The 12,928-nt window shown below is 36.5% G+C and overlaps 1 long non-coding RNA gene across 1 annotated transcript; it reads left to right on the top strand.

Moving 5' to 3' along the window:
- Positions 1–1,160: 1,160 nt before the first annotated feature.
- On the top strand, positions 1,161–11,637 carry LOC113842536 (uncharacterized). The gene is made up of 5 exons (XR_003495057.3): positions 1,161–1,298; positions 6,958–7,185; positions 7,919–8,023; positions 9,444–9,706; positions 10,899–11,637. It is a non-coding gene; the product is annotated as an uncharacterized lncRNA (long non-coding RNA).
- The last annotated feature ends 1,291 nt before the right edge of the window (positions 11,638–12,928 follow it).

The raw sequence follows: 12,928 nt of genomic DNA, 5'->3' as shown, positions 1-12,928 counted from the left end.
TATGATATGTATTTCAAACTTAGAGACAGTCTGATTTTTTCAATGATTTAACCTAATCTTGAGTTTCCTAAAAAATGTGGGAGTCTGAATCCCACTGAAATCCTGTTACAGTAGTGCTATTAGGAATATGTCCTTTATGTGACTGAATCAAGTGGAAAAAACTAGCCATGCTTTGCAAAGACCTGGAATGTGTCTAAGTCCAGAACATTTCTGAAATGGCTTGAGAAATACTTTGATGTGATTCATATTCTGTTCAGAACAGATATGTATATTTTCTAAATGCTTATAGCACATTTTATCTTCATAATTGCTTTACAGACATTAATTAATCCTCACAGTGAGGTGAATGATAAATTAAGGAATGAAGAATTCACAGCGGTTACTTTATCTAGGAAATATAGTTATTTTCTTCAGCATGAAGTGTTCAGCCACAGACAGAGAGTTTCACTGGCTTTTTTTGTATGTCACAACAATTGTATTAACATTTGATAAGAATGAAATTCAACCTGTGGATTTCTTATAAAATGTTCAACATAGCTGAGTTTGATGTAGAAGCTTCAGGAAATTAGCTGTTCAATTTCCATCAGTGTGGAACAAGGAACATTTCCAGGCTCCTCAGGCATAACATGCATAAATTCTGTCCACAGTAAGCTATATAACAGTGTCAAGGTGTTCAAGAGGTGTTCAAGACCAGGTTGGGTGAGGCCCTGGGCGACCTGATCTATTGGGTGGAATTCCTGTAAATGGCAGGGAGTTGGAAGTGGGTGATCTTTGAGGTCCCTCCCAACCCAACCCAAACCATTCTGTTATTCAATGAATCTATTATTTTATAATTGATTCTGTGATTGATTCTATGATTCTATGAAATACATCCAGAACAGGTTGTATTGCTCAGCCTCTCATTCAGTTAAGATACACATAGTAGCAACTGATTTAACAGGTCTCAGATTTAATCTTTGTGGAAAGTCTCTGGCTGCTCTAGATGACCATGCTCTGTATGTAATAGATCAAGCTGCATTTCCTGCTACTGCTGCTGGTAATACTACACAAACTGCTGTCACTGACTCTTACATGTCGCATGATTATCAGCCCCAGCTGATAGTGACCTACATAATTTACTGCTGCTTGCTTTACTTTGAGTCAGTCTATTACAGCTTGCTTGGCTCTACTCTTTTGAATGTTAAGGTCAGAAGAACACAGAGCTAACCTGTTGATAAAATAGAATAAATATCTTTATTTGAACACTTTAAACAGTGGACAACCTGTACATGGAGAGTAAACCAGGAGGGGAACATATGGTAAATTTAATGGGGAACTTCTGTGTTTCTTGCCATAAATCTATATTATGGGAAATTGTTATATTGTGGTGGAACCTACAGTAATGTTTTAATGCTGAGAGATTTTGTTAAAGAAAACATTTAATCACCTATGGAAGAGTTCTCTGCTGTACAATGGAATGTCTGACTTTAAAAGTGCATCTTCTATGAAGGCCAAATATCATAACACTTCCAGGCTGAGCCACAGGCATACTGAATAAAAGAAAATGGATGCAGGTGGTTTCTCCAGAGTTTTGAGGTGATTTAGTTGTGAAACAAATGTAAATACATAAGGATAATAGCAAACCTTGGCCATCTACCTGAAGTTTATAAGGTCCATTCAAAGGAAAGAAACAGCAATCTTTATAGGAAATTTCCAATGTTATGTATTTCCAGTAGACAAACAATGTCACTTATTTCTTTTTGTTTATTCTACACAGATCTCAGGTTGACAAGGTTCCCCAGTTAGGTGCTTCTCTTGGACAGAAAGAAAGGGGACAGACAGCCTATTCATGAGCCAGCTCCAGTTTGCTCAGAGTAACTAGAAAGCTGATTCACAATGTTGCAGGACTTCTCCCAGACTGCTGGACCACAACAGCATGTAGCTGGAGCAGTTTCTCTATGCCTTGTTTTTTCTTCTCTTCATAGTGCTCACAGTAATAATCAAAATAATAATAATATCTATATATATTTATAGATTGTAAAAATACCTATTAAATACTTATTTATGATTCTGTTTCTTATGTCCTGGGAGAGGTCTTAAAAATTTGTACAGAAATCTTTCAAATTCAGAAAAGGTCCTTTGATATCTTATCTTTAAATGGCATTCAAAGTTTCTAATTAACTTTTAATTTATCTGTTAAATACTTTAAGGTGACCATCTTTCCATTGCTAGAACAAAAATAAGATTTTCTCTCTGAAGTCATATTGAACTGGCTTTACCCTATAGTTGAAAGAAGGTTTTAAACCTAGAACAATGCCAACCACAGAAAATGGAAAACAATTAAATGTTGCCTAATTGCATTATCTCTTTTTTTTTTTTTTTTTTGAAGTTAATAAAAGCATAATATATTTGTACCTGCCATTTGCCTTAGGAAACTGCAGAAGATAATGAAAATATTTTACTATCTATTTTCAAATTATAAGCTGTTGTTTCCAAAGAAAGTCAAAACCCATGTATATTATCACATTATTGTTCTCTGGGGACTGCAGTCACTATAGTGATAGTAATTACATGGCTTCATTAACTTTCTACATTCTACCTGTTATGGGGGTTTCACATTAAGAAAATTTGCATATACAGGAAATGAATGCCGTTTGCAAAGAGCTAATGTCATTAAACATTTAAGAAGCCTCTCTCAAGTAAACACTGGAATATCCATTTAGCAAGCCTTTAAAAACAGTGTAGTCACAATTTTCACTTCAAAGGAAAACATGTAAAAAACATTTACAGTAAGCAACAGCCATTTTAACAAAACTGCTTTAAAATTGGAAATAATTCAATTACTGTCGCAATTGTTACTATGCATAATCAGGTATAATATCCTTCTGTCACATTAATACTAGCTCCTGTTAAGATTGTATATGTGTGCATATGATATACAGTAATGAGTGACCCATATTTAAATATTACATGCAATAAGAAATTTCCTTTTCTAACCTGGAATTGACTAATTCTTGCTATCAAGGTTTGATACATAAAAATAACTTTCAGGTTTTACTGACGAATTTTAAAAAGCAAAGAGACTCTATAAGAACAGATATTTTAAACTGTACTGTAGTAGAAAGAACACAAATGCTTAGTAGTTTGTCAGATTTTTGCTTCGTAGTCTTGAAACAAACCCACTAATTCCAAAAGGAGGATTTTTTTTTTTCTTTTTGCTTGAGCCAGATCTGACTGAGAACATCTAGCTGCTGACTTCAATAGGCATATGATTTTAAAAGCTGTGATTTGAAGCCTTTTTTCTTGTCCAGGACTCATGTAGTAGCATTTTCCTTTCACATAATAGTCTATGTATGTCTCTTTTGAAGCATCTGACCTGATAGTGATTTAATCCCACTCTGTGTTGTGAGTGGATCTAACACTCCTCTCTTAGTTGTCTCTTTTGTCTTGACACTGATAATGACGATAATTCTGAGAATTTTTACTTTACAGCAGCCCAGTGGACAGCATAGTTACCCAGGGATTAGGAAATTAAAACTGGGTTTAGAAAACCCCATGGTCTGTTCTTTGCTTACACCAAGGACATTCATGAAAGACTATCCAACAACAGCTGGTTTGTAGGCAAGTCATGGTAAGCCTTCCTCCTTTTGAACATCAATGAGGGAGGCATTAGGCTTGTAATTAACTGTCTTCTTCAGGAATTTTAGTGCTCAATGTGCAGGTTTTGGAGATCATTCTTTTGAGGCAAGCCATTTTCTCATACAGTGTAATGGAGAATTAAATGTGTAACTGTCTTTTATAGATTCCACTTTAAGGGACTCAAAGGTTCAATACTGATGAATAGGCATTCTAGTACCAAACTTATAGAATCTTAATGTCTTTACTGGTCATGGTTCTTCACGCTCTTTTCTTAATATCTCTCTGAATTAGACTTTCCAAATACCACAGTAACACTTATTTTCCATTGGGTATTACAGGGCTTATATTTGTTCGGCATTTTGAGCTCATCTGATTAAAATTGCTTTAGAAACATAATGCACAAGCAGCTGGACTTCATCCTGTCAATGTGAAGATGTAAAAGAGAACAGAAAACATCTGAAATGTTCTCTTTTGTACCAGTTTTGAGAACAATATCAATCTTCTGCTTACTCTGAATGCAAGGATTATATGAAACTGGCAGTCATCCATAAACAAGAGAGGGGGGAGAAAGAAAGAAGTAGACCAAAATATGAAGACAGAAGTCTGAGGTTCACATGTGAATCTATTTCAAACAGTTAGAGAAGTTACCACTCTTAGTTTAGGTTGCTGGGGGTACTATCCACACAATTAACCAAGGCCATGGCTTTTATGAAGATTTCATTATCAGCTTTTGATGAAAAATCATCTAGTAAAGTCTCCTGTGGTTATTCAAGCTAAAATGACATGGGAAATACAGGGAAGAAAATGACAGGCACTCACACAAGTTCTGACAGAGCTGAAGAGTGATAAAATTATTAGATACTAGAATGTCTCAGTGATATAATTGCCTCCTCCCAGGCTTTGCAGCACTTGTCCCTGTCCTGTCTCTCTCCTCTTCCTCTGAATGGCTTTCCACAGCATGGGAGAGATGGTCTTGGTGGAGAGAAGGGTCCTCCTCCTCTTGCCTCCAATGAGGTGCAGTAGGTACTTGGGAGAAGATTGAGAGAAGAATGTGTTTAAAATGGTGTTTACGTCTCAGGAGCTACAGTAAGAAAAAGGGTTATAAGTGAAAGATAAAGCCCCCAGTATTTGCACCCCAGTCAGTCAAAAATCCAATTTGCTGGAGAGCATGAAGGAATCAGAGTTCTGACAGATGGAAGGAAGAGAAACACTGTTCCCCATGGACAGACTCAAGTGGCCTCATTATTGGAGTAATGTATAGTTGCATCTAGCAAATCTAGACTAGTATTCATTCCTAGTCTGCAGATTTTTCAGTAATGCTCTGAACTGAACAGTGAATATAAAAGTATTCATCTAGACTACATCTACATGACTGCTGGTACGTGACTTTCCAGATTTTGTCAGTTATCTTTGTCTCCTCAGGATCATCTTTTTTTTTTTATTGTTATTTATTTATTTATTTATTTTCTCATATACCAACTCATTGGTGTAATCTAAATCTTTCTACTTTTTTTTTTTTTTTTTTTCAACTTAATGCAACCAACTGATTTTCACTAATTATTTTCAATGATTTTCACTGATAAAGTCTCTTCTTTTCCAAGTCAGAGATGGATTTCTTGTTTACAACAGTTCATGTCAATGGTTTCTCTCACACTTCTTAAATGTGTTTTCCTTTTGCAATATATTCCTCAGTGACATTACGTTGTATAGGTGACTTTCCAATTGGTTATTACAAGTACTGGGACATTCTTTGAACTCTATCGGTTTTGTGAATTGCAACTATTGATCTGATCTTTGTCACTGGAAGCTTGTGATGCAAAACCTTCCTTCTCCATCTCAGTTAACTCTTTTTTTTTTTTTTTCCTTTTCTGCATCTTTCTTCAATTTGAACTTCCTTCCCTATTCACTAATTTCTTTATTTTTCTTCTCAGCAGATATATTTCCTCTCCTTTCCTTTAGCAGCTGCTCTTAAGGAGTTTCAATGTTGTATGGTTATTTGTGAGCTAGTCTGTTTTACTCTCTTGATACCTGCTGTCTTTACTTGAAGCCTCTAAACCAGTAATTGGTAACAAGTTTCTCTCAGTGGGTTTTACACACAGCTGCAAGGCAGAAAATAAACAGTTCTTTCAAGTCTTCACTCTTAGGGTTACAGCTGTATACTAATGACTTCCCCAGCTTGCTAATGCAGGTTTTAAAGAGACACCATCAATTTTTATTAACAGATTAAAAAAAAAAAAAAGTTTTCCACAGTTTAGGCAGGACCTTATAATGACAATAAAAACAATATCTTTAAATTAAATCAAACTAATCATTAGTGTGTAAGTTCTCTTCATTAGTGTGTAAGTAACTCTTCATCAGAATAGAATTCAAATTATCCAAGTTTTTTACTTATTATATTTTTTAAAAATTATTGTAAGAATGCCTGCTGTATTGTCAGTCCTAATTATTTCCAAAAGTTCAATCACAAATAAATTACACTTTTTTTTTTTTTTTTTTTTTTGTTATCATAAGGTTTGTTCAAAAGTTTCTTTTAATGATATATGGAAAATCCAAGGCTTCTTGGAAAGTTGGGGAAGGAAGAAGTAAATGTTTATTCAGGAATTCCCATCTTAATAAGCTAGGTAGTGACTTTATACACAAAATGATACATATTTTGCTGAAAATACCACACATAGATAAGCTTTGTCATCTGTGTGTGCACGTATGTGTAGACAGGAAAAAATGTAGTTAAATAGAATTAATATATCTTTTGCAACTAAACTTGTTCTATTGACTCTCTCATTTCCACCTTCTAAAGAAACATTTTCAAAGGATTCAGATATTTTTCTCTCAAGCTATTCCAGTATTGGCATCTAGTTTTATTTTACTTTTTTTTTTAATAAAATGAAACAGTAATAGTAGCTCTTGTTATTTAAGCTTTTCATGTGACTCTTTCATCTCCTAATAATATTTGAAAAGCTTATTTAACAGGTTCAAAAAATATCTGCAATGTTGTTTGCAGATATTCAAATCAGCATACAAAAATCTTGGGATGCTGGGGAAACAGTGTTGTTATTTCCACAGTAAATACAATAACAAGAAAAAAATAATTCACTCCTGTTGATTTTGAATGGTAGATAATATGAGTATACAGCAGAATAGGGATAACTTCCTGGCATAGGAGGGGGCAACATTGTTGTTCCTGTTCTTGTATTTGCCTGTATCCATACCACTACAGTGAAATGACAACGTGCTCAGGGTCACAGGGAATTGAGGTTGGATACTGTAGTTGTGTCTAATTCACACTATGTCTATAAAGTAACACTGTGTTGTTTAATAGAGCGATGCCTTGTGTTCCAGGGCTTTTTGTAAATATTTTGGAAAGAAGCACAGACACCCTTTGCCTCACAATGTCAGGAACTGCAAGGGGAAAACAACCAGAAGCAAGAAGGAGGCCCCGCTACCTACTGTAATGCCATGGCAGGCTGGCAAGGAAATTAAGGTCAAGGCAGCAGAAACTGAGAGCTCCAGCAACTCTGCACACAGCAGGCAGCGCTACATCAGCCCAAACATAGATTTCCTTTCTAGGTGAGGTGTGCAAAGTGGGGAGAAATGCTATATAATTGTATTGTTTGTATGGTGGTTGTGAACAGGTAGCTGACTATATTACTGCATCCTACCGCAACTGCCCCTCTCTGATTTCTGTTTATCAATGGCAGGGAATTGAAGATTAAAGCATAGATCAAGAATACTATACAAGTAGAGAGCTCAGAATGTTTTTTATCAAATCTTCTTTCATTTAGGTAACTCCTGGCTTCTGTACTTCTGTGCCCAGAATGCCAGAGACAATCTCAAAATGGCAGTTTACAGTCTTTTCTTTCATTTGAAAAGTTGTTTCCATGACTTAAGATGTTATGTGAAATCTTTACCTCCCTGTTTTCTTCAGGGGACAACAGCATCATATTTGACTCATTATGTCAAAGATGTAATGTGCACAGAGCATTTGAGGTGGTAGAAGTGAGATTTCCCAGAGTGCTAGAAGAAAAGCATGTTCTTTACAGACCTAATGCAGAAGAGTGCTGTGAAAGGGTATTACTTTGTACTTTGCTATTAATTCCAAGCAGGCATATACAGGACTTATTTATTTATTTATTATTGTTATTATTATTAATTTAAAAAAAAACACAGTATTCTTACTAGTAGTAACTTGATGAACTAACTGACAATAATTTTTGTGAGTACAGTATTTTCTAAATGTGAATTCTAGTGACAGTGTTCATGGGAAGGTCCAGTCAATGTTTTGTGTTTTTTTTTTTTTCAGAATGACAAAACATTGGAATGGTGGCAAACAGAAACCTGGGCAGAACTGTTATACATGTCATGGTATCTTGAGCAATGAATTCTTTCTGTTAATATTAACTGCAAGGTAAAAAATATCTGACAGCTTACAAAATCAACATATCAGCTTGACCGCATTATGTGCTGTTGCAAATAAGAATTCTTAATGCTGTTTAACAAATGCCTTTTTTTTTTTTTTTCTTTCACTTTTCATTAGAGCCTCTTGTTGCAATCCAATCTCAATTTTAGAAATTAAAGCTAACAACTAGATTGAAAGAATCCAGAGGATGACAGCATGGGGCACAGTCTCAAAGCCACAACTAACAGCATGAGGCAAAGCGAACCTCAAGCTATTCCAGCTCTTAGAGAAGGAAGGGGGAGAAAAAAGCATTTGCAGGAAAACTCAATTATAACAACCCACAGCTATACTAAAGTACTTTTGAATGTTGACACTAAAGCTTTTTCTACTTAATGTTTTAATTAAATACCTAGAAGCCAACTATTCTCCTCAGTCAGTGTCAGAGAAGCACTTCTCTATGGATAAATGTTTACAGCAAAAGCTCTGCTGAGGGTTTCAGCAAACAAGTCTCAGAGAACTGAGAAGGCTTTCAGCTGAGGCACTTGAGATCAAGAAAGCACCAGTGATTAGAAACTAGCAGTACAATAACAGGACGATTTAATCCACCCAAATGTCAGTCTCTGGTTTACAAGTTGGCAATCCCATCTTCATCTGCAGACAAAAGGGCACTGGTTAGTCATCTGTTTAATTCTCTTGCTGCAGCATGTCATTTGGATGTTGAAGGAAAATCCCTTGATTCACTCTGCCATTTCTGACAGTCTCCCTCTAGACCACATTAATAAGCTTTTTAGAGAAGCGAATGCAGAATAATCAGCAGGCAGCCTGCACTCAAAATGGAGACAGAACAGACAGCAGAAATGCCTTCTTCCCTTTGTAGTTATGGTGCATAGGTGACCCTTCCCTCACAGAGCAGCAAATGATTTAAACTAAGATTGCCTTTGAAAGCCACAACATAATTAACCATTTTATACATGTGATGTTCGCCTAGTTTCAAAACCTGATGCTTTGCAATCGAAAAGATTCAGCTGCATTTGAGTTATATTTACAAAACATGCTAACAATAGAGCAGACAGATAGAAAGGCTGTCTGGCATCCTGGAATACCTGGGGAATTTTACTGAGAAAACAAACATGTTACTCTTTAATGTAGGCTCACATCTCATTATAATATCACAAGTGGAATGAGACACAGTTTGCCTCTGTAACTGTGTTGCCAGGAGGCAGGTAAGTGTTGTGCTACAGACAATCTTGCTAAGATCTGCATGATTTTAATACATTTTGAAAGCAAATAATTTGTTAGATAATGGGGGTCTTCCTGTGGATATTTCCTTTTTTTTTTTTTTTTTTTTATCTATTAATTTCTCTACTGCCAGCTTTAAACTGGATTTGTCAATAGCTTTGTTTAACCTAATGTGCACTGCCTCTTTAAGGTGCGGCTGAAAAACAAACCATTCCAAGGTATCCTTCTTATTTTGTATTGGGAAGGATTTACTGGTAAAGCATTACTAAACACTGAAAATGAAAAAGCAGAAGCCTTGGAGCCCTGAAAACTTTTTTTCTTTCGCTTGGAGATGAAAGAAGTAAGCACCATTGAAAATCAAGCTCAAGATATGCAAATACAGACAAGAAAAGTGAAAGAACATTAAAAGGAGAAAGGAAGAAGTGTAATCCTGTGTGATGTGGTAAGATGTAGGTAAGCTTGAAGAGGATTTTGTGAAGCATAAAATTGACAAAACCTGCTATTAATTATTGTGCTGATGCTATCAGTGGCATTACCATAATCAAAAAGTGAGGCGTGAGCATAATTCACAAGGCACAAGTTAGCTTGGGGGTTAAATCACTTATTCTCAAAGGAGATTTTAAGAAAAAACATAATTAAATATAAGAGAGAGCAGAAGAATGCTTTTATGTAGCCCATGTAGTCAGTAATATCTTGGTAACAAATTCAGAAATACTGGCCTGTTTGCATGCGAAGAGATAGAAGAAGATGGAAGGAGTCCTTGTGTTATCAATAACAGCTACCAAGAAAGAAGACAGGAGCCCACTTAACCAACTTATCATTATAGAGAAGAAGCTAGGATCTCTCTCTCTCTCTCTCTCTCTTTTTTTTTTTTTTTTTTATTAAGTAATGACACAAAAATAATAGTATAGGCACTTTACAGACAGATACTACCATAGAGCCGCTTCCAGAAAGAGCTTAAATAATGTACCTGCAATATAGTAAAAGACTGTACCGAAAGGAAAAGGATGGGATATTTATTTTTATGAAATACCTTCTTTACCTGTTTTCCCTTTTGGAGAGACAACCACAACAGCAAAGACACCCACCTTAACAATGTCACTGTTCTAGAATATGTTAATTGTCAACAATAGCATCTTCAAGAGGAAAGGTAAAAAATAGATGAAAATGAGACCAGAACACTGGGTTACCCATATGGTTTTACTCTTGCAAATTTAAGCTATTAAAGAAGCTGGGACAAATTCAATATTTACAGTAGTTGCATGTTAACAAGTCAACACTTACCAACTGTTACAGGCAAAGTTGAATAAAAATGTTTGCATGTTTTACTTTGAAGAAAAACATCGCATTCATTTTGACTCACAACATATATTATTCACAGATGCAAATATTCATGTAAACAAATCTGTATTTATAGTAGTATTGTAATCTCTCAGGCTAATAACTATTTTCATTACTATTCACTCTGGAGACAGTCGTACAGCAGTGTTAAAAGTCCTGGTAATTCTGAGATTCGAACAATGAAAAATTAAGAGTCATAATCATGTCAGTGATGATATAAGATAAGCAACAGATTTGGTAGGCTATTTAAGGTAAATGGCACAATTAGAATACATAAAGACTTTTTGTTTGTTTCTTTGTTTAGTTCTCATTGTTTTGTTGTCAAGATGAAAACCAAACCATATACCCTGGCTCCTTGATCCGTTTACCACTTTAAGCAAACCATACAATTGCCTTGAGAATCCTTCTCCAAGTAGGGCTCCAGGAACAGTGATCAATGAAGGCAATGGATATTACTCTCATTGGTAAGCAGAAAATACATGTTAATGTGCCTGTTACAAGGCTCTGTTGGGTCAGAGTAATTTTGACAGGTTGAACTGTGGATAAAATTCTCCATTTGCAAGGAAATCTCATAGGAAAAAAAATGTAATATTTCTTGTGGAACACAGTATTTGAAAAGTAGAAGATTAAACCTTTTGTGATTTTACATGGAACTGCTTGTAGATTTCAAGATCAATGATATGTTTTAATGAGGGAATAAGTTAATACAAAAGTGTTATAAATCTGATAATATTCTTTTACCTATAGAATGGTATTTCTTGGTAAGGAAAAAGTTGAAATGAAGAATCAATACTGAAGACAGACCTTTGAATAATATAGGACAGGTCTATGTAACAAAGCTAAATGTAAATTTGAATAGTGAAGAAAGTAAAGTTATTTATGCTTCTCGTCTGCTGAAAGGAGTTATAGGAATGATAGGTTTTGTATCAAATCAAACTTGGCAGCAGCTGTGGCCTATGTTTCAAACTAAAAATGTTTTATGCTCCTTGAAATTCAGCTATGACCTTCTGAATGTTTATAAATCACTTTTGTTATCTGTTTCAAACCCAGTGCCAGTAAAGTGACTCTGATTAGTCAGCCTCCAAATTCTCTTGGAAAATTTGTAATAACAGGACTCCTATCCCCCTGTACACAAAAGTGCTATCTCTAGGCCCATTTCTGAGACTGGAAAGAACTATTTGGAATTTGCTGGTTTGAATCCAAAATGGCCAACAGCACAAGAAGCAGCTGTGCAGTGTTGTGTCATGGCATTGTTGGGTCTACAGAAGCAGACACCGAGCAGATGGTACAATATGGTTAATCAATTTGGTGACAAAAATCAAGTGAAATACATTTAACAGCTTGTTCTGGATACCATTTTCAAGCAATTGAAAGAGAATAAGGTTATGAGGAGTAGTCAGCATAGATTCAACAAGGGGAAATCATGCCCGACCAACTTCGTTGCCTTCTATGATGGCATCACCAGCTGGGTAGATGAGGGAAGAGCAGTGGATGTCATCTACCTTGACTTTAGCAAGGCTTTTGATACTGTCTCCCATGACATCCTGCTAGGAAAGCTGAGAAAGTGTGGGATAGACAAGTGGACAGCAAGGTGGGTTGAGAACTGGCTGACTGGTCAACCTCAGGTGGTCGGTGGTGCAGAATGGTGATTGGCGGTGCAGAGTCCGTCTGGAGACCTGTGACTAGCAGTGTTCCCCAGGGAGAACAGTGCTGGGTCCAGTCTTGTTCAACATCTTCATCGATGACCTTGTCAAGGGAATAGTGTCTGCCTTCAGCAAGTACACTGATGATACAAAGCTGGGAGGAGTGGCCGACATACCGGAAGGCTGTGCTGCCATTCAGCGAGACCTGGACAGTCTGGAGAGCTGGGCAGGAAGAAACCAAATGAAGTTTAGCAAGAGCAAGTCCTGCACCAGGGAAGGAACAATGTCATGTATCCAGATGACCTGCTGGAGAGGAGCTCTGCAGAGAAGGACCTGGGGGTCCTGGTGGATGACAGGTTGACCATGAGCCAGCAGTGTGCCCTTGTGGCCAAGAAGGTCAATGGGTCCTGGTGTGTATTAAAAAGAGTGTGGCCAGCAAGTCAAGGGAGGAGATCCTCCCCCTCTACTCTGCCCTGGTCAGGCCTCATCTGGAGTACTGTGTCCAGTTCTGGGCTTCCTGGTACAAAAAAGACAGGGATCTCCTGGAAAGAGTCCAGCTGAGGGTCACAAAGATGATATGGGGCCTGGAGCATTTTCCCTATGAGGAAAGGTTGAGAGACCTGGGTCTATCTGGTCAGCCTTGATAAAATAAGTCTGAGAGGGAATCTGATTAATCTTTACAAATATCTTA

The sequence above is a fragment of the Anas platyrhynchos genome, chromosome 2 (assembly GCF_047663525.1).
Source record: "Anas platyrhynchos isolate ZD024472 breed Pekin duck chromosome 2, IASCAAS_PekinDuck_T2T, whole genome shotgun sequence".
In the NCBI taxonomy this organism is placed as follows: domain Eukaryota; kingdom Metazoa; phylum Chordata; class Aves; order Anseriformes; family Anatidae; genus Anas; species Anas platyrhynchos.
This window is presented reverse-complemented; position numbering and strand designations above follow the sequence as displayed.